Source organism: Microcaecilia unicolor, chromosome 10 (assembly GCF_901765095.1).
Source record: "Microcaecilia unicolor chromosome 10, aMicUni1.1, whole genome shotgun sequence".
Classification (NCBI taxonomy): Eukaryota; Metazoa; Chordata; class Amphibia; order Gymnophiona; family Siphonopidae; genus Microcaecilia; species Microcaecilia unicolor.
In genome coordinates this window covers 143692703-143716552 of record NC_044040.1, presented here as the reverse complement: position 1 = coordinate 143716552, position 23850 = coordinate 143692703, and the positions used below count along the sequence as shown (strand labels likewise).

Here is a 23850-nt window from a genome sequence, read left to right as displayed (position 1 = left end):
AATCCAGTTCACCACTTCAGGTCCTATCTTCAGCCTGTCCAGTTTATTCAAGAGCATCCTGTGGGGAACAGTGTCAAAAGCTTTGCTGAAATCTAAGTAGATTACGTCCATAGCACGTCCTTGATTCAATTCTCCAGTCACCCAGTCAAAGAATTCAATGAGATTCATTTGACACGATTTCCCTTTGGTAAAACCATGTTGTTTCCGATCTTGCAACTTATTGGCTTCCAGGAAATTCACTATCCTGTCCATTAGCATCGCTTCCATTACTTTTCTAATAACCGAAGTGAGGCTTACTGGCCTGTAGTTTCCAGCTTCTTCCCTATCATCACTTTTGTGAAGAGGGACCAGCTCTGCCCTTCTCCAATCGCACGGAACCTCTCCCGTCTCCAAGGATTTATTAAACAAATCTTTAAGAGGACCAGCCAGAAGCTCTCTGAGCTCCCTCAATATCCTGGGGTGGATCCCATCCGGTCCCATGGCTTTGTCCTTTAGGTTTCCTAGTTGTTCATACACGCTCTCTTCTGTGAACGGTGCTAAATCCACTCCACTCTCACATGTACTTTTGTCAGTCCATCTCAGTTCTTCTCCAGGATTTTCTTCTGTGAAAACAGAACAAAAGTATATATTTAGCAAATTTGCCTTTTCTTCATCATTTTCTACATAGCGGTTCGCAGCATCTTTCAGTCTCACAATTCCCTTTTTAGACATTTTCCTTTCACTAATATACCTGATGAAATTTTTGTCACCCCTCCTTACATTTCTAGCCATTTGTTCTTCCACACGCGGTTTCGCCAGATGTATCTCTCTCTTGGCTTCCTTCAGTTTCATCCGGTATTCCTCTCCATGTTCCTCTTTTTGAGTTTTTCTGTATTTCTGGAACACCAACTCTTTAGCCTTTATTTTCTCAGCCACTTGCTTGGAGAACCATATCGGTTTCCTTTTTCTCTTGCTTTTATTTACTCTCCTTACAAAGAGGTTTGTGGCCCTATTTATAGTTTCTTTCAGCCTGGACCACTGCCCTTCCACTTCTCGTACGTCCTCCCAGCCCATCAGCTCCTTCCTCAGGTATTCCCCCATTTTACTAAAGTCAGCACGCTTGAAATCCAGGACTTTCAGTTTTGAGTGGCCACCCTCCTCTTCAGCCGTCATATCAAACCAAACCGTTTGATGGTCACCGCTGCCCAGGTGGGCACCCACTCGGACATTTGATACACTATCCCCATTTGTGAGTACCTGATCTAGCGTCGCTCCCTTCCTTGTGGGTTCCGTCACCATTTGTCTGAGCAAAGCACTTTAAAAAGCATCCACGATCTCTTTACTTCTTTCCGATTCCGCAGATGGAACCTTCCAATCTACGTCCGGCAAATTGAAATCTCCCAACAACAGCGCCTCTCTTTTCTTCCCCAACTTTTGAATATCAGCGATCAGATCTTTATCTAGTTCCTCCAATTGTGTCAGGGGTCTGTAGACAACACCCACGTGGACAGAGGTTCTATCCTCTCTTTTTAAGGTGATCCATATCGTTTCTTCCTTTCCCCAGTTCCCTGTCATTTCAGTCGCTGTGATATCATTTCTCACATACAGAGCCTACTCCTTCACCTTTACGCCCCTCTCTATCCTTCCTAAAAAGATTATAGCCTGGTATGTTTGCATCCCATTCATGGGAACTATTGAGCCATGTCTCTGTGACTGCAACTATGTCCAAGTCTGCCTCCAACATCAGGGCTTGAAGGTTATGATCTTTATTGCTTAGACTGCGAGCATTTGTGGTCATCGCTTTCCATCTACATTTCCTAGTATGCGTTTTGGTTTTAGTGATTTGGGGGTGTCTTTTCTCTTTGGGTACCTTCATATCTTTTTGTTCCACCTTCCTTGCTTTTTATTTTTCTTCCGCCTCAGTTTTATTTTCAGGAGCATCACAGTGCTGTAGTGGAGCGGACAGATGTGAAGCGTTTGTTTACACTTTAAAACAACAACAAAACCAGGGGACACAAGAGGAAGCTAGAATATGGTAGATTTAAAACAAATAAGAAAAAGTTTTTCTTTACTCAGCGTGTAGTTAGACTCTGGAACTCGTTGCCGGAGAATGTAGTGACAGCAGCTGGCCTTACGGAATTTAAAGGGGGTTTGGACAGACTCCTGAGGGAAAAATCCATTGAACATTATTAATTTTTTGGGGGGGTTGCCGGGTTCTTGAAGCCTGGATTGGCCGCTGTCGGAGACAGGATGCTGGGCTTGATGGGCCCTTGGTCTTTTCCCAGTGTGGCGGTGCTTATGTACTTATGATTAAAATCATCTATAGTACATGAAGATTGGAAGGTGGCCAATGTAACACCAATTTAAGGTTCCGGGGTAATCTGGGAAATTACAGACCAGTAAATCCTGATGTCCATGTCAGGTGAAATGATAGAAACTATCATAAAACTATAAAATTATCAAACACAAAAACATGACTTAATAGGACAGAATCAACATGGATTAAGCCAAGAGAAATCATGCCTCACCAATCTGCTTCATTTCTTTGAAAGAGTGAAGATGTGTATAAAGGTGAGCTGGATGATGTGTATCTAGATTTTCAGAAAGCTTCTGACAAAGTCCATAATGAGAGACTCCTGAGAAAATTAAAAAGCCATGGGATAGGATCCAATGTTCTGTTGTGGACTGGGAACTGGTTAAAAGATAGAAAACAGAAGACAGAGTTAAATGGCCATTTCTCTCAACTGGAGAAAAGTGAATACTGGAGTGCCCCAGGGATCTGTACTGTGATTAGTGCTATTTAAATAGTACTGGTGTTATTTAACATTTAAGAAACGACAAGTGAGGTGATTAGGTGATTAAATATGCAGTTGACAAAAAATTTCAAAGTTGTTAAAAACCCCATGTGAACTGTGAGAAATTGTAGAAATTGTAGGAGGGCCTTAGGAAATTGGAAGACTGGGCATCTAAATACAAGATAAAATTTAATGAAAAAAATTCAAAGTGATGCAAATTGGGAAGAAAAATCCAAATCAATTACTTGATGTAAGGTTTCATATTAGGCTTACCAGCAAAGAAAAAGATCTAGGTGTTATTGTGGACAATACATTGAAACCTTATGCTCAGTGTGCGGCGAAAGCCAAAAAAGCAAACAGAATACTAGGAATTTTTGGAATGGAATATAAAATAAGACAGATTATTAAAATGCATTTGTATCAATCAACAGTGCTACCTCATCTTTGATCGGATTGGATTTGATAATTTTATATACCATAAGTACATAAGTAATGCCACACTGGGAAAAGACCAAAGGTTCATCGAGCCCAGCATCCTATCCACGACAGCGGCCAATCCAGGCCAAGGGCACCTGGCGAGCTTCCCAAACGTACAAACATTCTATACATGTTATTCCTGGAATTGTGGATTTTTCCCAAGTCCATTTAGTAGTGGTTTATGGACTTGTCCTTTAGGAAACAGTCTAACCCCTTTTTAAACTCTGCTAAGCTAACCGCCTTCACCAAGTTCTCCGGCAACGAATTCCAGAGTTTAATTATGCGTTGATACCTCCATGTCAAAGCGGTTTACAATTGCAATTTCAATGCACGATAGTACAAGCATACAATACCACTACAATAAGATCACTAGCACATCAATTAAAAATACAGTTGAAGTAAGGATCAGACTAGACAAATGGGTTGTGACCATCCGCCAACAGGTGGAGATAGAGAACTCTGAGTTGTACCTCAAGCTCCTGCGCTTAGCAACCAAGCCAGTATTCGATAACAAAGCAGCCAATGAGAGTGACTTCCAGAGAAAAATCTCCAGCCTCTAGATAGAAAAAGCACTATGAAATAAAGGGCAAGACTCATGCATTAGATATAACGGAACCAGGACAACACAAACATCTGAAATTACATAGAACCCGGAAAAACCAAAACCATCACAGAAGGGCAGGCTCTGGAATGTTCCTTTGGGACTAAAGGAAAAAAAAAATTATCAAGTAATTAATTAATTTTTCCTTCCATTACGTTCCAAGGATCAGTACAGACAAATGGGATGTACAAAAAGCAATCCTTAAGAGGGGAGGGACTATGATATCCCTACAGCAAAAACAGTGGCCCCAAAGGAAGTATCTGCTAGAGCAGACACATGTATTTATTTATGCATGCATTCTTGTATCCCAATGTCATCCAAAAACACGTTTCATGGCTTACAGTTTAGTTAGCAGTGTGGTTCAGTTACAAAGCAAAAGATACTTACCTGAAGTAGGTGTTCTCCAAGGACAGCGGGCTTCACATTCTCACGGGTGGGTAGAGGACAATCTGGGTCATCCGGTCCAGACCAGCCTGGCATTTATGCCAAAGTAAAAAACAGAACTTTAGTGAAGCAAGAGCCACGCTCCACAACACAAGGACGAGTGCCTTGCCGCCCACCGCGAGAACATGTTCCTCTCAGTTTAATTTCAACGCAAAGGACTAAAAATAAAATAATGAAGGAGACAACTCCAAGGAGAGGTGGGCAGGATTGTGAGAATATGAAACCTGCTGTCCTTGGAGAATACCTACTACAGGTAAGTAATCTTCGCTTTCTCTGAGGACAAGCAGGCTTACATACTCTCACGAGTGGGGAATCCCTAGCACCCAGGTTCACCCAAAACAACAAAAACTGATCAACTGGGCTTCACAACAGCGAGGACATAACACAGATTAACCTAAAACTATATACAATCTGAATGAAAGTGCAACCTGGAACAGAACAAAAAGGGCCTAGGAGGGTGGGGTTGGATTCTAGGCATATTCTGGAACACTGACTGCCCGAACTGACTGTCGTGTCGGGTATCCTGCTCAAGGCAATAGTGTGATGTGAAATGTGTGGAATGAAGACCACGTTGCAGCCTTGCAAATCTCTTCAGTAGAGGCTGATCTCAAGTGGGCTACAGACGCAGCCATGGTTCTGACATTATGAGCCGAGACATGACCCACCAAGGCCAGCCCAGCCTGGGCATAAGTGAAGAAAATGTAATCTGCCAGCCAACTGGATATGATGCGTTTCACGATGGCTACCCCATCCTTTTGAGATCAAAACAAACAAAAAGCTGGGCAGACAGTCTCTGGGGCCTTGTCTGCTCCATGTAGTAGGCCAATGCTCTCTTGCAATCCAAGGTGTGCAAGCTGCTTTCACTAGGATGGGCATGAGGTCGGGTAAACAATGTTGGCAAGACAATCGACTGGTTCAGATGGAACTCCGACACCACTTTCGGCAGGAACTTAGGGTGCGTGCAGAGGACTACTAGGTTGTGATGAAACTTAGTATAAGGTGCATCCACTACTAAGGCCTGAAGCTCACTGACCCTACGAGCTGAAGTAACAGCCACCAATAAAATGACTATCCAGGTCAAGTACTTCAGATGACAGGAATTCAGTGGCTCGAAAGGGGGTTTCTTCAGCTGGGTGAGAACGACGCTGAGATCCCATGACACTGGCGAAAGTTTGACAAGGGCCTTGGACAAAAGCAAACCTCTTATGAGTTGAACAACTAAAGGCTTTCCAGAGATGGGCTTACACTCTACACGTCGATGATAAGCACTAACTGCAATAAGGTGAATCCTTACTGAGTTGGTCTTGAGACCAGACTCTGACAAGTGTAGAAGGTATTCAAGCAGGGTATGTGTAGGACAAGTAAGGGGATCTAGGGCCCTGCTCTCACACCAAATGGCAAACCTCCTCCATTTAAAAGAGTAACATCTCTTAGTTGATTCTTTCCTGGAAGCCAGCAAGACCCAGGAAATACCCTCTGAAAGACCCATGGAAGCGAATTCTAGGCTCTCAACATCCAAGTGAGAGTCAAAGACTGGAGGTTGGGATACAGAAGCAATTCCTCGTTCTGAGTGATGAAGGTCAGAAAAAACTCCAATCTCCACGGTTCAGAGGAGGATAATTCCAGAAGAAGAGGGAACCAAATCTGCCTCGGCAAGTAAGGAGTGATCAGAAACATGGTTCCGCTGTCTTGACTGAGTTTCAACAGTCTTTCCTACCAGAGGTATCAGAGGATAAGCATACAGAAGACCTGTTCCCCAACTGAAAAAGAAGGCATCCAAAGCTAGTCTTCCGTGAGCCTGACGCCTGGAACAGAACTGAGGGACCTTGTGATTGATCTGAGTGGCAAAAAGATCCACCGAGGGGGTGCCCCATGCTCGATCTTGCGGGCTATGCCCATGTGAAGAGACCTCTTGTGCGGTTGCATTATCCTGCTCAGTCTGTCGGCCAGGGTGTTGTTTGCGCCCACCAGTTAAGTGGATCTGAGCAACATGCCGTGAAGGAAAGCCCAATGCCACATCTGGACAGTCTCCTGACACAGAGGGCATGATATGGTGCTCCCCTGCTTGTCGATGTAATACACTGCAACCTGATTGTCCATTTGAATGAGTATGATTTGATGTGACAGACGATCTCTGAAAGCCTTTAAAGCATTCCAGACTGCTTGAAGCTCCAGGAGGTTGATTTGAAGATTCGTTTCTTAAAGGGACCAAGTTCCCTAAGTGTGGAGCCTAGCTACATGAGCTCCCCATCCCAGGAGAGATGCATCTGTCGTCAACACTTTTTGTGGCTGAGGAATTTGAAGTCCCAGAGTCAAATTGGATCGAAATGTCCAATACTGAAGAGAGCGAGCAAGCTCTGGGGACACCTGGATGACATCCTCCAGATTCCCTGTGGCTTGATACCACTGAGAAGCTAGGGTCCATTGAGCTGGTCTCATATGAAGACGTGTCATGGGTGTAACATACACTGTGGAAACCATGTGGCAGCAATCTCAACATCCGCCAAGCTGTGACCTGCAGACAGACTCGAACCTTGGAGGCTAGCAAGACAAGGTTGTCTGCTCTGGCCTCCAGGAGGAAGGCTCGAAACTTCTGCATGTCAAGTAGGGATCCTATGAATTCCAATCTCTGGGCAGGGTGGAGATGGGACTTAGGGTAATTTAAAATTAACCCTAGCAGCTTGAGCACCCAAATAGTCATCTGCGTGGACTCTTGAGCACCCTCCTCAGAGGTGCTCTTCACCAGCCAATTGTCAAGGTAAGGGAACACATGCACTCCCAGTCTGTGTAGCTATGCTGCAACTACCGCTAGACACTTGGTGAAGACCCTAGGAGCTGATGCGTGGCCAAAAGGCAACAAACGGTACTGGAAGTGGTGTGTTCCCAGCCGAAATCAAAGATACTAAAAGAGAGCAGGAATAATCGGGATATGAGTGTACGCATCCTTCAAGTCCTGAGAGCATAGCAAATCGTGTTTCTGAATCATTGAGAGAAGGGTGCCCAGGGAAACCATCCTAAACTTTTCCCAAGTCTAGAAATTTGTTCAGGGCCCTTAAGTCTAGGATGGGATGCATCCCCCCTGCTTTACTTTGCACAAGGAAGTACCTGGAACTGAATCCCTGCCCTTCTTGCCCTAGTAGAACGGTTTCGACTGCATGGGCCTTCAGAAGGGTGGAGAGTTCCTCTGCAAGTACATTTTTGTGCTGAGAGCTGAATGAATGAGCTCTCCATTGGCAATTTGGAGGTCTGGAATGCCAACCGAGGATGTATCCGAGAAGAACTATTTGAAGAACCCACCAGTTAGAGGTTATGAGAGGTCACCTTTAGTGAAAAATTTTAATCTTCCCCCGGCAAGTTGACCGAGCTTTGACTGGGAAGCAGCAGGGGCCTTAGGCACAAGCTATTGACAAGAGCGAGCGTGCTGGGGCTGAGCCTGGGCAGGCTGACGAGCAGAAGGAGCGTCCCTATGCCTGGAATAATAGTAGGGGGCACTCCTTGACTTGCCAAAATACCTCCTACATGAGGAGATGAATGCAGAAGGCACACGGTGGGAGAGAGAAGAAATAGTATCTGTATGTTTCTTAATCTGGTCAGCGACTTCTTCAACCTTCTCTCAAAAAAGGTTATCCTCCCCAGCAAGGGGCATCTGCCCAACCTCTGCTGAACAGAATGCTTCAAGTCAGAAACACGCAGCCATGAGAGTCTGTGCATTGCTATACTTTGGGCACAGATCCTGCATGCCACATCAAAAGTGTCATGTGGCCCCTGGCCAAGAACTTTCGACATGCCTTCTGCTGCTTGACCAACTGGCGAAAAGGCTCAGCCTGCTCCGTAGGGAGTGTATTGACGAAGTCCGACAGCTGTCTCACCGAGTTCTGCAAGTAAATGCTCGTGAAGAGCTAGTATGACTGAATACGGGATATGAGCATAGAGGCCTGGTACATCTTTCTCCCAAAAGAATCCAGGGTCCTAGCTTCTCTGCCTGGGGGAGTCAAGACATAGTCTCTAGTACTCCTGGGCTCTTTTGAGAGAAGATTCCACCACCATGGAGTCGTGAGGCAACTGAGGTCGCACAAAACCAGGCTCACTATGGATCCGGTACTGGGTCGGTGCCGGGGAAAATGGTGGAGGCTATTAGTGGAGGAGTGGCCTAGTGGTTAGGGTGGTGGACTTTGGTCCTGGGGAACTGAGGAACTGAGTTCGATTCCCGGCACAGGCAGCTCCTTGTGACTCTGGGCAAGTCACTTAACCCTCCATTGCCTGCCGCATTGAGCCTGCCATGAGTGGGAAAAGGCGCGGGGTACAAATGTAAAAAAAAAAAAAAAAAAAAAAAAAAATTACAGAGCACATCCAAGGACATGGATTACTGAGACCAAGTCAGCACGGCTTTTGTGTGGGGAAATCTTGCCGGACCAATTTACTTCAATTCTTTGAAGGAGTAAACAAACATGTGGACAAAGGGGAGCCGGTTGATATTGTGTATCTGGATTTTCAAAAGGCTTTTGACAAGGTACCTCAGCATTTTAATGTGGCTTCCTAAACGCTAACACCAACTCCAGAGAGATGTATCTCCTACTATATCTCATACTTTCAGAATATGGGACATCATGGGAACTAGGCCAGACTTTCATTTGCCCTGTTACACTCCCATTTGCTACAACCCCTTGTTTCCATCTGGGATGCTACCATCAGTCTACAGAATATGGGGGCAATTAGGACTGGTTAGATGGGGTCAGTTATATGATGAGGACACTGTGATGCCCTTTCAAACCTTGGCACGAGATTACAGACTTCCACAAACTCTCCACTTTGCCTATATTTAATTAGTTGATTTTCTGTCTTCTAAAAAACTGAAGAAAGACTTCCGGGGAGTATGCTTGTCTGGGGGATGTTTGTGAGCATTTTTTGTTTACTAAACATGTGGTGGGTATACTCTATGGTTATCTTAGGGACTTAACTCCCCTGGATTTGAGATATAGATAAAGATGGGAGCAGGAGCTTGATATAGCTTTTACTCCTGTTGAATGGGAATCTATGGAGAAATCATTGGCTAAAATTACTATTGCTTCAAATGTTAAAGAAAACAATGTTAAGATTATGTACCATTGGTATCCAACTCTGAGTTAACTTAGTAGCTGGTACCCTCAGGCTAATTCAGCCTGCTGGTGGGGATGTGGACATGGGGCACTTTGGGGCATGTTTGGTGGACATGTTCTAAGGCAAGGGCTTTTTTGGAAGGACATCCAATTTCAGATCCTTTGGGTTACTGAACTCAGGGTTCTTTGGGACCCTGAGATCTTTTTGCTTAATAGGGACATTCCTGGGTTCCATAAGCCTCAGATTGCCTTGATTAGACACTTGAGTGCTGCCAATCAGATATCAGTGGTGTCCTGGAAGGATCCAGGTGTGCCTTCTTTGCTTAAGTGGCAGGTCAAATTGCATTATGTTTATAAGATGAAGAAATGAACTGCAATTTGATGCAATACTGTTGGACCCTTAAAGAAAATCTGGGGCTCTCTGTGGAATTTGAGTTTTCTTGAGTGAGTAGGGCTTTTTCAGGGCCTACTGACTGGTTTTCTGAACATAGGATGTTTCCCATTCCCTTGGTTACTTTCTTTTTATTTTTAGTTGTTAAATAATAAACACTTGTAAATTAGGAGGTTTTATAGGGTATATAGTATAGGGTTATTTGTATTCTGTTTTATACTTGTTACATCAGTAGGTTTTTTTTTTAGCCTACTGTTTGCTCTGTATATGTTTTGAACAATTCAATAAAGACCTCTTGTTAAATAAAAAAAAAAAAGCTTGAATACTGACTTCTTTGGGATGAGGTGTTTTGAGAACACTATGCTCACTTCCTGTGTAGCTTCTTATCAATTCTTAATGAGCATAGATTTGCAGAACACTATGTTCAGTTTGGAGGAATTTGTAGATACTGTACCTCTTGAGAAAGCAGAGGAACTCTGAGCTCGTAATAAAAGAGTGGGAGTGTGGGAAGTACATGATCTGGGCACTTTCAAGACGCGCTCAGGGCCTCTTCTATGGGTATTGGGTTGCGCAGACTTGCCTGGCTGCGTGCTTCAAACCTAGAACCTTCGGTTCAGGAGAAGCTGGAATATATTCTGTTCAGTGGTGAAAATCTTTTTGGTGGTGAGGTGGAGGAGATTGTGGACCTAATCAAGAAATGTTCTGATACCATGAAGTCACTTTTCCAGACATCTGGAGTATTGGTCTGACTCCTTAACACATCTTATAGGGCCCACCTAATTGGCTCCGAAGTGTGTACATAATTTGCTAAAGCTTTGATCTGACCCTTTCCACAACAACAGATATTAGTTGGTAGTACAAATAGTAGCCAATAAGAAAGCTGTGTTATTTAGTCATCAGTTTCACAGTACAATTTACAATAGCGAAGAAAATAAAATATAGACCAGAGACTAAAATGCATTGTGGATAGAGATTTATTTACAATTCCTGTGTGTGGAGGTTGTAGAGTACTACTGGAGGTATTTTGGGGGAGCTAGGGTAGTTGGAGGGTCGGGCTGTTTAGGGGTTGGGGCAGTTGCAGTTGGTAATATTTGGGATTAGCACTATTTGGGTGGTTGGGAAAGTAGGGAACAGGGAGAGGCAATTTAAAAGGATGAATTCCTTAAGTGCTGTGTTCACTATATGTAAATTTCTGTGCTACAAAAGACAAAATGTCTTCTCCCACGGAAATGGATTGGGTCATCAGTGGAGGGGGGGGTGCAGGGGGCTTATTACTCTGGAACTCCTGGACAGATCAGGCAGACTTTCAAAGTCATGTCTTTTTACCGGTTTTTCCACATGCCAAAAATTATCTCTGTAGAATTGTTGGAAATTTATTTTGCCCCCAGACAGGAGGAAATTTTTGACTCATTTTGTATATCTTTTCAACTTCCACTGGATTAAAAAAAAAGGGAAATAAAAAAAACCTGTCAAAAGTCCATACCTTTTCCTCAGTTCTCCAAGTATAATCAGCTAACCTCTTTTCCTTGAGATCTAACCTTTCCTTGTGGGTAGTCCTGTCTACATGTTTTTGCGATATGGAGGTGTATTTTCCAAGCACTTAGACTTAGAAAGTTCCATAGTACCCTATGGAACTTTGTAAGTCTAAGTGCTTGGAAAATGAGCCCCATGGTGTAGTTTATCTTATCCCTTAAAACTATAAAATGTGCTTTATGTATCTTAGAAGTATGTAGACTGGACTGATTCCTTTTAAAAATGTCTCAATGAATTAATGAATTATTACTTATCAACCATAAACAAATCCCTCACACTAAGAATTTCAAAGTGGTGTAGTAATCACTTGTCAATTCAAAAACTAGAAGGTGGTGGAGTACCAAATAAACCATAAACAAAAACCCTCACACCAAGGACTTCAACCTAACAATCACTAGTCAACTCAAAAAAGTGTAAAAAGGAGGAAAAAGTCTGTGAGCCCACACCTGTAGTTAAACTATAATGATCAATAAGGGCTACAATCCAATCATTGACATTAAAAAAAACAAACCTCCTGTACAGTCACTCATATATTTTCAGCATTGAGCTTCAATTACTTATTTTAGTTATATTCTTAAAAAGCACAGTCATATACTTAGCTCTCAAACTGAATAACCCTCTGCTGAACTTCACCGTAAATGTCCGACAGTGGCCATTGTTTTGTTCCACTGCATCAGGGACTTGCGGAATGACTTTAGTGAAGTTAATCATGCACTACTGTGCCACCGTCGGACATTTGCAGTGAAGTTCAGCAGATGGCTATTCCATCTGAAAGCTAAGTGTATGACTTTGTGTTTTTAAAGAATATAAATGATGCCCCTCTACAAGTCATTGGTGAGGCCCCACTTGGAGTATTGTGTTCAGTTTTGGAGGCCGTATCTTGCTAAAGATGTAAAAAGACTGGAAGCGGTGCAAAGAAAAGCTACAACAATGGTATGGGATTTGCGTTGCAAACCGTACAAGGAGAGACTTGCTGACCTGAACGTCTATACTTTGGAGGAAAGGAGAAACGGGGGTAACATGATACAGACGTTCAAATATTTGAAAGGTATTAATCTGCAAACAAACCTTTTTTGGAGACAGGAAGGCGCTAGAGCTAGAGGACATGAATTGAGGTTGAAGGGGGGCAGACTTAGGAGTAATGTCAGGAAGTATTTTTTTCGCAGAGAGGGTGGTGGATATGTGGAATGCCCTCCGCTCGGGAGGTGGTGGAGATGATAACAGTAATGGAATTCAAACGTGTGTGGGTTAAACACAAAGGAATCCTGTTTAGAAGGAATGGATCCGCAGAATCTTAGTGGAGATTAGGTGGCAACGCTGGTAATTGGGAAGCGAAACCGGTGCTGGGCAGACTTTTACGGTCTATGCTTGATCGTGACTGAATAGATAGGGATGGGCTGGAGTGTAAATTTTAAGGGGTTTCGATGTTAGCTTCAGAATTCAGTACAAGAACAGTGCTGGGCAGACTTCTGCTGTCTGTGTCCTGAGAATGGCAAGGACAAATCAAACTCGGGTATAAAGTATCACATACTTTAACTTTAAAAAAGGAGACTATGATAAAATGAGAAGAACGGTAAAAAAAAACTTAGGGGGGCAACTGAGAGAGTAAAAACTGTACAACAGGCGTGGACGCTGTTCAAAAATACCATCCTGGAGGCCCAGGCCATACATATTCCGCGAATTAGAAAAGAAAGACAGAACTCCAAAAGACACCCGGCATGGTTGAAAAGTGAGGTGAAGGAAGCTATTAGGGCTAAAAGAAACGCCTTCAGAAAATGGAAGAAGGAACCGTCTGAAAATAACAAGAAACAGCATAAGGAGTGTCAAAGCAAATGCAAGGCGCAGATTAAGAAGGCCAAGAGGGAGTATGAAAAAAAGATAGCATTAGAGGCAAAAAAACATAGTAAAAAATTTTTTCGGTATATTAAAAGCAGGAAGCCGGCAAAAGAATCGGTTGGGCCGCTGGATGACCGAGGGGTAAAAGGGGCGATCAAGGAAGACAAAGACGTAGCGGAGAGACTGAATGAATTCTTTGCTTCGATCTTCACCGAGGAAGATTTGGGTGGGATACCGGTGTCGGAAATGGTATTTCAAGCGGACGAGTCGGAGAAACTTACTGACTTCACGGTAAACCTGGAGGACGTAATGGGGCAGTTCGGCAAACTGAAGAGTAGCAAATCTCCTGGACCGGATGGTATTCATCCTAGAGTACTGATAGAACTGAAAAACGAGCTTGCGGAGCTACTGCTAGTGATATGCAACTTATCCTTAAAATCGAGCGTGGTACCGGAAGATTGGAGGGTGGCCAATGTAACGCCCATTTTTAAAAAAGGCTCCAGGGGAGATCCGGGAAATTATAGACCGGTGAGTCTGACGTCGGTGCCGGGGAAAATGGTAGAGGCTATTATCAAAAACAAAATTACAGAGCACATCCGAGGACATGGATTACTGAGACCAAGTCAGCATGGCTTTTGTGTGGGGAAATCTTGCCTGACCAATTTACTTCAATTCTTTGAAGGAGTGAACAAACATGTGGACAAAGGGGAGTCGGTTGATATTGTGTATCTGGATTTTCAAAAGGCGTTTGACAAGGTACCTCATGAAAGGCTACAGAGGAAATTGGAGGGTCATGGGATAGGAGGAAATGTCCTATTGTGGATTAAAAACTGGTTGAAGGATAGGAAACAGAGTGGGGTTAAATGGGCAGTATTCACAATGGAGAAGGGTAGTTAATGGGGTTCCTCAGGGGTCCGTGCTAGGACCGCTGCTTTTTAATATATTTATAAATGATTTAGAGATGGGAGTAACTAGCGAGGTAATTAAATTTGCTGATGACACAAAGTTATTCAAAGTCGTTAAATCGCAACAGGATTGTGAAAAATTACAAGAGGACCTTACGAGACTGGGAGACTGGGCGGCTAAATGGCAGATGATGTTTAATGTGAGCAAGTGCAAGGTGATGCATGTGGGAAAAAAGAACCCGAATTATAGCTACGTCATGCAAGGTTCCACGTTAGGAGTTACGGACCAAGAAAGGGATCTGGGTGTCATCGTCGATAACACACTGAAACCTTCTGCTCAGTGTGCTGCTGCGGCTAAGAAAGCGAATAGAATGTTGGGTATTATCAGGAAATGTATGGAAAACAGGTGTGAGGATGTTATAATGCCGTTGTATCGCTCCATGGTGCGACCGCACCTTGAGTATTGTGTTCAATTCTGGTCGCCGCATCTCAAGAAAGATATAGTAGAATTGGAAAAGGTGCAGCGAAGGGCGACTAAATGATAGCGGGGATGGGACGACTTCCCTATGAAGAAAGACTAAGGAGGCTAGGGCTATACAGCTCGGAGAAGAGACGGCTGAGGGGAGACATGATAGAGGTATATAAAATAATGAGTGGAGTGGAACAGGTGGATGTGAAGCGTCTGTTCACGCTTTCCAAAAATACTAGGACTAGGGGGCATGCGATGAAACTACAGTGTAGTAAATTTAAAACAAATCGGAGAAAAGTTTTCTTCACCCAACGTGTAATTAAACTCTGGAATTCGTTGCCGGAGAAAGTGGTGAAGGCGGTTAGCTTAGCAGAGTTTATAAAGGGGTTGGACGGTTTCCTAAAGGACAAGTCCATAAACCGCTTCTAAACGGACTTGGAAAACTCCAAAATTCCAGGAATAACATGTATAGAACGTTTGTACGTTTGGGAAGCTTGCCAGGTGCCCTTGGCCTGGATTGGCCGCTGTCGTGGACAGGATGCTGGGCTCGATGGACCCTTGGTCTTTTCCCAGTATGGCATTACTTATGTACTTATGTATCTTGTTGGGCAGACTGGATGGACCGCGCAGGTCTTTATCTACTGTTATTTACTATGTTACTATGTTAAAATAAATAATTAAAGCTAAATGCTGAAGATATATGAAAATGATTGGATTGGATTGTAGCCCTTATTGATCATAGGCTTTTTCCTCCTTTTTACACTTTTTTTGAATTGATGAGTGATTATTAGTTTGAAGTTCTTGGTGTGGGGGATTTTGTTTATGGTTTATTTGGTACTCCACCACCTTCTAGTTTAATAGTAGTGTGAATTATATACTTATCTTGTCACAGACAATCAAAATTCGATCTAATTAACATCTTGTTTTCCCATTCCAACCAATGTCAAACAGTTCTATTTGATTCGACCTGCTAATTGGTGAATGGATCTATTTAGCAAGATTGGAAGATGGGGGGTGTATGAGAATTAGGGTAGGAAGGGAGGGGAACTAATACCTCTGAAGTGCCGTGACTTCAAAAGATTGTTCCCCCTCTCTGAGGCCCTTGCAAAAATCTTGCGCAGATGGAAGAATATGGTTAGCATGATGTCTTCATTCAACTTTCTGGTACCCGATGCAGAAAAAGCTTTTGAGCAGAAGGAAAACCTTGTGTTAAATGCCAGTGCACAGTGTACTAAAATATTTATTTGGATTTATTTACTGCCTTTTTGAAAACAATCACTCAAAGCACTGTACAACAGGAATAAAGGAAACATAAGGCCACGAACAATTACATCAGTAAAAATATTTACGTAAGAGTACATAGTATGGCATAGTATGCTACTTAAATTGCCATCAAAATATGCAATGAAATATTTGAATAAACAGGGTAGGGTGTAAGCAAAGGAGGAACACATAGATGAGAGAATAACAGGAGAAAATAAGGGAACAAATTTAAAGAAAGTTGCTTGTGAATTTGTGCATATGCATGAGTATAATCTCAGCTAGGTAGGAGTGGATAAGCAAGTCCTCCTACAGTATGTGCTGCTGGTATTGGTCCATGTGTGTATGAAACTACCAGTTGCTTCTTCCATCAAGGGCTTGGGAGAAAAGCCAAGCTTTTACCTGCTTCCTGTAGTAAAGAGCTTCTTAAATTGAGCGAAGTATTTCAAGGAGTGCATTCCACAGTGTGGGAACTACTCTGGTGATGGCTTGATGGCGGGTGTTGCATTTGTGATGTCCTTTGGGGAGGGTGTGGTTAGGAATACTCCTTGGCAGGTATTCCACCCTAATGCAGAGAACTGCTGCAGAAGACTTTTTAAGGCAAGCACAATGTGGGAGCCTGAATGCAAGGTCTGAGCCACGAAGAAGAGTTAGCTCGCTGTTCGGTAAACAGATAATAGTATGTATGAGGAACTGAGTCATCCTGCAGCCACATGTTCAGAAGTCCCTTTTCCCATGTCCTGTGTGCTTTGATGTGGGGGTATGGCCTGTGAGTGTCCTGCATGGACTCGGTTCCAATTCTCACTATTGTCCATTTGCAGGTCATTGTTCTCATGGATTGCTGAGAAGGGAAGCAGAAGGAGGGAGAATAGACATGTGAAGACTTAGTGGCAACCCTTGCATTACCTTCCTAAATTTATTGTCTACTCCCCCAAACCACCCCTACGTTTCTCCTCTTTTCCAATACATTTTATGACAGGGGAATTAGAAGGAAAAGGGTATGAAGCTTCAGGAAATCACCCTCAAGGAGAAAATAGCAGCAGCAAAGTTAGCATGAAATAGTGGAAAATTTGGGCTGCCTTTGTAGTTCAGTGGTTTGTTCACTAGTCTATACCTAGTTTAGGATTTGCTCTTTTCAGGAATTTGTATCATATGACCTAGCATTGTCATAGTTGGATGGTAAAATTCAGTTTAGGTTTCTAATTTTGAAATGGAATGGTTAATTTTTTTCATGAATTGCGTTGAAAATGATCTCCAAATATTCATTCTGTGGCAATCTTTTTTTTTTTTTTTTAAATGTCATATGCTAAGGTGTCTCTGTACCCTGGGTATCCAGTGCTAGACCATATCCAGATATAAAGCAAGTGTTGGCATTCATTTGAATGCCAGAGATATTCAGATTGATACCCAGAAAATCCTTTTTGCTGTCTCAACTTTATTCAAATATTTACCTAGTTAGCGAACTGAATATTGTTGCTGACCAGGCAACTCCTAGTTCTGCCTTAGCTCTGCCAGTGGATTGCCCCGGTATTATCCAGATACCACAGTGGTAATTTTCAGTGACATTATCTGTATTGAAAATTAGTGGCTGGCCCTTGTAAGCAGCATCTAATCTATGTAGGAGCTGCTTCTAACTGGATAAGTGTTTCTGAATACTGACCCTCTCCCCACCTTTACTCTTTCAATAAGTAGGGGAGTCATAAAGAAGCATAGGCTGAAGAATGCTTTCCAGCATAGATTTATAGCATGGATGTGTTTAGATCAAGGTTTCTCAACCCTGTTGTGGGGGATGCCACAGATAGCTTTTCAGTCCTTCAGCACTGACTGTTCATGAGACTAAATTTGCATGTGCAAGAGGATAGAAGTAGCTTAGTTGTTAGAAGAATAGCAGGTTGTGAGCCAGAGAATGCAGTGTTCAAAACCAGCATCCCCAATGGGTAGATTGTGAACCCTCTAGGGACAAAGTACCTGTATATAATGTGCACAGCGCTGAGTACGTCTAGAAATGATTAGTAGTAGTAGACTTTATGACCTTGGATAAGTCACCTCAGGTACAGCATAGGCTGTGGGCCCATTCGGGCAGTACTAGAATGTAACTTTCATTGAGCTTGGATTTTAAAAAAAGCAAGCAATAATAATAAATCAAGTTCAATCTGCAGTGCATGCAGTTTTCAGATGTATATTCATTGTGGCTGTCTTGAAAAGCTGGCTGCCTGTGGTGTCCCCAGAACAGGTTTGGAAAACCCTAGCAGAATTGTGTGTGTATTGGGGGGGGGGGGGGGGGGGAGAGGAATGTGTGTGCATATGTATGTGTGCATGGATGAGATCTATTTGCAAGGAAATATAGGCCTGTGTGTAGTGTAAGTGGGGGTGGATGCGCTGGGTGGGCGTAGTGGATGTGTGTATTTTTAGGTGTGTAAGGGGTTTTGTGAATTAAAGATGTTTGTGTTAAGGTTTTATGTGTATATGGAGATGTGGTGTTTGGAGATGTGGTGTGGCTCTGTATGTGCACATAGGTGATTGGGGTCTGGGTTTGTCTGTGGTGTTTTATAGGTGGGAGCTGTATGTGTGTTTGGTTTTGTATATGTGATATAGGTGTGGGGGTTGTATCCATGAGGGGTGTCCCTTTGGAATGTATGGGTGTGCAGGTATGGATGGATAGATGGTATGTGGGTGGGGATTCTGTGGACAGGTAATGTGTGTCTGGGGAATGTTTGTGGTGGGGGGAGAGGGATGAATTGGGAATCTGTTAGTTATTTTACCTGAGTGTGTTAGGGAGAATGGTGAGTATAAGTATAGGGTATGATGGGACCAGGAGTGTGGATAGGTGGGTGAGTATGTCAGGTGTGTGGGGGGGTGATTTTGGCATGCATGTGGGAATAAGTTGTGTGGGGTGGAGGTGCATGTGTTACAGAAGTTGGTGTTGAATTTTGTGCACTAGTGTGAGTAGGAGCTTTGAAAGTAATTTTTGATGGCTTGTGCCAACTGCTTCAGTTATTTTTCCAGGTCTCTGCTTGTTACCATGAAGGGGAGGGGGATTTTAAGAATTGTATGGTAGTCAATGTTCTTACACTTATAGCAGTTCCTCACAGAAAGCAGTGGATTATTTAGACTATGTTCTCTGATTTCTGCTTGTCAAACTCATCTGATAATTTCACGTTTTCTTCATTCATGTTGAATTTGGTGGGTTATTTTGCCTACAGACTGACATAAGACCAACAGACTGATATTGATTTCTTCACATAACGGTTTCCAACATTGTTTTTTGGAAAGCATAAAACTGGCCAGACTTGCATAAGTTTTGACTTTAGAAGTCTATATCAAGTGTAAAGGGCTCATAGAAAAAGAAATTAGTGCTTGAGTTTTGTTCTTATAACATTTGTTTTCTTTGCTAGTTTATATCAGAATATTTGAGATAACAGGACCAGTGCTGTGCAATACGGTCTACAATGGGAAGATAAAAACTCAACAACCAAATGCAGTCACTGAGAAGCAATAATATAATGCATATTATAAATAGAAAAAGACTTCCAAATTCATAAATATTTCTACCTTACAACCCTATTAAGTTAATAAGTAGTTGAGTTGTGACAAATTAAGTAAATAATGTTCAGCATCAGATTTACTTTATTTTTATCTGATGCTTTAATATTTGAAGTGAAAATTGGTCAGTTGAAAACAATACATTTTGAGGTTTGGCTTACCTTAGGAGCTCTGGTAGAAATTCACATGTTTAACGTAGCAGCCTGCAATATTTAACCACATGTATACTCCAAAGTTATTGTCTCTTTATCATCTGTAGTGTTCAGTTTTTGTCTGTTTTACTTGTTTTAAGAAATTACCTCTTATTTCCCAGTTACCCAGTTACTGCACAATGAAAATTAAATGTGAAGCTTAGAATGTGTTTTTACAAATACCTCACATTTCTACTAAGCCACTCTTCATACCAAAGGAACTTTTTCATCATCTACTCAACAGCAGGAAAGATTTCACAACATTGACAAGTGAATTTAAGCCAGTTCCGGCTTGCTTATGAGTGGTAATTTTAATGTTGTTCTCAACTTTGTTCATTTGAGTGAGGGAAAGTGAAAAGCATATTTTGACAGCTTCAAAAAAAAAAAAAAAAAGTTCAGATGAAATTATTTTCCGTTGCTGTAGCAAATCCTTAATATAAACAGGTTAACAAAAGTCTGTGCCCTAGCATTCTTTTCTCGCTTGGGGAGACTGGTCACTTTAAGACTGCAAATTACATAACCTTAAGTTTTGTTGGATGGCTGCCTTCTCCGCTTTTTCTGAAGATTTTTCCGTAGAAATCATGACTGGCTTTGAGTCAGACATGCACACAGGTGCCCTTTAGCTGCTCCATCTCATCAGGAAACTTAGCACTATTAAATATAGACTGAGCCATAGAGAGCCAAATGTTTTCTGCGGCTCGGGGGGGGGGGGGGGGAGAAAAGGATTCTTTACCTATTGGCTGCTGGAAGAGATGGAACTCTTTGTGAAGAAGGAAGGCATTTCTGATGAAACAGGGCAAAGGTGCAGGCTAACTTTGACTGGTTCATTTCTAGAGAATACTGTGATGATCATGTATACTACCTGCTATAAACTTTTTTGAATTTCAGGGCTAGCAATTTTGTTTCCATGCTTTGATTGAACACAATACTCAAGGTGCGGTCGCACCATGGAGCAATACAACGGCATTATAACATCCTCACACCTGTTTTCCATACCTTTCCTAATAATACCCAACATTCTATTCACTTTTCTAGCCGCAGCAGCACACTGAGCAGAAGGTTTCAGTGTATTATCGACGACGACAGCTTCCTGTAACAAGAAATGCACAACGGTACTTTATCTGTTCCTTCCTTCACACCTCTAGTACCAGTTTAAATTCCCGGAGCGTTACCAATATAAATGCTAATAAAGCCCAATAAACAGACTGTAGCATCCTGCTAGTGTAAAGGGCTGCAGGCTTGGGACTTCTGCACAACTAAGTCTTTGTCAACAGCGAGTAAAACACACCACTATGTTCCAGGATGATTGACAGCAGCAGCAGCACCCAGTGCCCTGTGCACTCTGTCCAGCTCCACAGTGGGGGCATTTTCTCCCACCCCTAACAGCTGATGGCAGAGGTTCTGCACTATCGAAGGCACATTCTCGATTATTCTTCTCTGGCACACCCCTGAAGCGCAAGTTTTTCTACTGGACCCTATTTTCAATATCATCCATCTTATACTGTATTTCTTCATTGTGCACCTCCAGGGAGGAGTATTTCATCTAAATCCAAAACTGTTTCACCTTACTCCTTGACTTGAGCTTGTGTGTTCAATTCTTGCCCCTAAGTCCTGCACATATTTATGGAGCATGTCATCTGGAATGCAAGCTCACAACTCATATCCTTCAACTCATTTTGTAAGTCCATGAAGCAACGCTTTACATCACGGCTCATTTAAATTTGTGTCACATCCACTTCATCAGCAGAACTTTCCACAGAGACCTTATCTTGTCCCCATTCCTGGGAAGCAGGCCGCATGGTGTCATCTCCCCCCTGCTATCGAAACTGGCACAGAGACTAGTATCAGTTGTTTTCAGCTTTTGGGCTACAATTGCAGCTGCCAACACAGGATGCTAATGGTGAGTAGCTTCTAAAGTTCCAATGGCATGAGATGATCGCTATTTTTCTAGATTAGGATCGGGAGCCCAATTTGAGCAGCCATCCAGGAAGCTGACGTCACCTCCTCCTCTGGAGTTTATCTTGTTATTAATCAGATATGCATAGAGGGTGGGGTCTCCCACTGCTTCATCTGTACATTCTTCTGTGCGTGGACACTATCACAGCTTCCTTTTTGTGTGTGTGTGGGGGGGAGGGGGGCACTGAACTGAAGGTACGGCCATCAACTTGGTCCTGGGCTCATCCTCAGTTTCTAACTCAAATGGAACAGACTTAGCCATCTTGACAAAATTGAAAAAGGAGAACTCCTCTGCGGAGACTTTCTCCTTTCATGTGGAGGGAAGGAGTCAGAAGGAAGATCAAGGGACCCCTCCTCCAAAAGCCCTCTGGTTCCTCTTCAGACACTCAGGAGTGGTCCAAATCATTCATAAAAGTATTCTTCAGAAGGTGTTTGAGTCTGAACCTGTCTTGGTCTACTGACACTCTGGTCAGGTCTTAGGCGAGGCTGCTGAGGAACCAGTGACCTTCGGTGTCCTCCTTGAGTGACTGGAGATTTGTCACTGTCCCAGTGAGCACTGATTCCAATATCCGATCCCAGTGAGCACTGGTTCTGATGTCCTTCAAGGTATCTGAGTCAATACATGCCCAACAGGTAGGACATGGGCCTCTAGGATGCGTTGGAGCTTCTGAGGAGCCCACAAGGATACCCTTAATGCCACAGCATTGTACCAGGCCAGAAGACACCTCATATCCTCCTGTATCACAGCCTGGAACCACTCAGCTGGTGAAGTCACATCAATAGGCATCAGGCCTGAATTGGTAACCTGGTCTCAGTTTGGAAACTGATGCACCCAATTCAGCTCCTGGGGAAGATGAGCTTTCCTACAATGGGGACATTTCAAGAGTATCAAAGACTGATGACTCTTGGCATCCACCTGATGAACATTTGGGTCCCTTGGCATCAATGAGGACAAACATGAATCTTTTCCCAACCTTGGGGTAGGACTGAAGGATGCTAAATACTCAAAACTACCACCAATGCTTGATACCATGGAAGGCAGAGACCACCTCGATGTCAATGCGTATGTCAGTAATCATGTTTTATATGTATATGATTTCATGCAAAGAATGTCCATGCAATGGCTTTCCCACCTTTGCTATATAGAATACAGATTTTCCTGATAAAATCTCCCATTTTATGCTTCATATTTTATAGTATCAGACATCCATTTTTCACTTATTTCTACTCAAGTCCATTCTTTACAATTCAACAATGTGGTGAAGACCTGTTTGTAGGGTAAAATGGGAGGTCTGGCGGTATATCAAATATTTAATAAACAACAACAAACACTACCAAATTACCAAACCAGGGCTTTTATGATCTTGGCATACTAACATTCTGTCTGAACTTGCATCAAAATGTTCCTGAGGTAAAAAAAAAAAGAGGGGAAAAGAATTTGTTTCTGAAAAAAGGGAAAAGCAGCACAGGGGATTTAGTGATTAAAGTAGCATTATATTGGTCAAAATTAATAATATTCACAGTAGGACTTCAGAAGTTTTCATCTGAAAACAATCAGGGTACTTGTTTCCCAGATCCTCTTATGTGCAACGTGCGATCAAATATTTTGCACTCATAACTAAATACAACAGCTAAACTACTTTTTAAATCCATCCTCATAGCAACTTTTCAGGCTGCTGTCTCCAGCAGTATATACCAGCAAAACAGTTTGATATAATTGGTGCCTATGTGTTAAAGTTTTATCACATTTTGTGTCTACAGGAAAAACGCCTACTACATGGGACTTGTATACAACAGCAGTAAAACTGGTCTACCTACATTTTCAACAATAACTCACCCCAACAGATATATTTTTGCATAAAATTGTACATTTTTCTCTCTCGATTCTCTAGTGAGTCTGCTGTAAAAAGTTGAATTGCATTACAACAGAATGCTGAGTGGAAATGGGATAGGATGAGCATGTTCCATGTCTATCCAAAAAGATTAGGATTATTCATCTCCTCTAGCACAGGATCCTATTGTTCCCCTCTGTGCTAGTATAATATTAAAAGGGGGAGGGGTGGGAGTAAGAACTCACACAGAAACGTTTCTGTGGGTATAAGCATGGCAACACAAAGTAGGTGAGAATTTCCCAAGAACCTCTACAATTTTCAAACAAATCCCTTTTTAGGTTTGGGGGGGGGGGGGAAGTCTCACACTTAAGCTGCTACATTAAAAAAGTCTGAAATGGGAGTGGGTAAGAGAAAGGAATTGTATTCCTTTCACCCTGAAAAATAACATTTTTAATCAAGAGTATGCATAGAAAAAAAAGCGGCTTCTTCCTCCCTACCTATGATACTGTTTGGTAAAGAAAGCCTTTTAGGAAGCAAGCAAT

The 23850-nt window shown here is 42.6% G+C and overlaps 1 protein-coding gene across 3 annotated transcripts in view; it reads right to left on the bottom strand.

Annotated features, from left to right (window-relative positions):
* The window catches only part of GIGYF2 (GRB10 interacting GYF protein 2), a 734963-nt gene that overhangs the window by 412513 nt on the left and 298600 nt on the right, over positions 1 to 23850 (bottom strand). The window lies entirely within an intron of this gene.